Below are 1,152 nucleotides of genomic sequence, written 5' to 3'. Positions count from 1 at the left end.
GGTGTCTATAGGATCATTTTCCACAGTGCGATTCATTCTAATAGCATTCTCAAAAGTGCACGTTGCTACTGTAATTTAATTGAAATGAAGTGAAAATATTTATTCGTGGCTACCAATCATTCGTGGTTATCACATTCCTGGGGCGTAGTAAATCCATTCCACCTGGGATCAAAACCATGCGCAGTTTGTGTTCTGGACAGTTGACCGTGGCCATTTGTTATTGACCATTGGACATTGCCGTTGGCCATGTAGTAGTAATCTAACTACAATTGTCTGGGGTGCCTTGTCCTCCCCCCTCTCGCTAGCCACGAACCTGATTTTGTTACATGGCACATTATTTGAGTTAGGAGGTATTTGTGCTCTAATAGCATATATCGAGGAAATCTAACGTGTGTCTTTCGTTTACATTAGCCAACACTAGATGGCGTAGGTTACAAACTAATAGACTGGTACCCGGTCCCATCTTTCGGCTTAGGAGGAGCCTTAGGAGAAGGCTTAGTCTTACTTATCGAGTAATCGAGATGGGAGCGAGTACCAGTCTAACAAACTGGTAACAAGCGAGCATTCGCTCAATAGAAGAAACTACGGAAGATAAAGATTTTGTAAGTTGTGTTACAACGTGTTATTTTATTATCATATCTGCTAACGGTGTGTTGACTTTGTTGTTTTTATATATGGGTCCGTCTGGAATATGACCATTCATTTATCGATTTGTCACTGGTATTTGATAACCGAAAGTCCATCTGTTTTGTGAGGAATTGGTAGGCCTAGTATTATCAATTGATATTGTATTTTGACAAGTTTGCTTACTCGTGACGTCTTATTTTAATTATTTTTAATTATTTACACATTCTACGGAAGTGTATACGACTATATATATATATATGTATACTGTATTGTGTATACTGTGTACGACAATATTCGTATACAGAAAGCTCACGATTTACGTCTGTTGGTGTTATTAATAAAGTACGACCCGAGCGCGATTTGAAGGCTTACGATTGGATCGAGATGTTCTAGTTTGGCTCGGGAGGCTTAAAATGACTATTGCGAGATTTTTGCTCAGAAAAACTAAATATAGCTGAATATAGTATCAACTGACAGCAAAAATATCACTGATTACACCAACATTATAAATACTAAGATTTTATG

At 37.9% G+C, this 1,152-nt stretch overlaps 1 protein-coding gene across 2 annotated transcripts in view; it reads left to right on the top strand.

Moving 5' to 3' along the window:
• The first annotated feature begins 523 nt into the window (after positions 1–523).
• LOC106810224 (G protein pathway suppressor 2-like) overlaps positions 524–1,152 on the top strand; it is a 21,735-nt gene continuing 21,106 nt past the window's right edge. Inside the window, exon 1 of one of the 2 annotated variants that reach the window (XM_014813507.1) lies at positions 524–602. The gene's annotated coding sequence lies outside the window, so the exon portion shown is untranslated. The other variant, XM_014813508.1, reaches the window with a different exon arrangement.

This window comes from Priapulus caudatus, unplaced genomic scaffold, assembly GCF_000485595.1.
Source record: "Priapulus caudatus unplaced genomic scaffold, Priapulus_caudatus-5.0.1 Scaffold421, whole genome shotgun sequence".
In the NCBI taxonomy this organism is placed as follows: Eukaryota; Metazoa; Priapulida; class Priapulimorpha; order Priapulimorphida; family Priapulidae; genus Priapulus; species Priapulus caudatus.
Note: the sequence above shows the minus strand (reverse complement) of the source record. Positions and strands in the feature narration are given on the sequence as shown.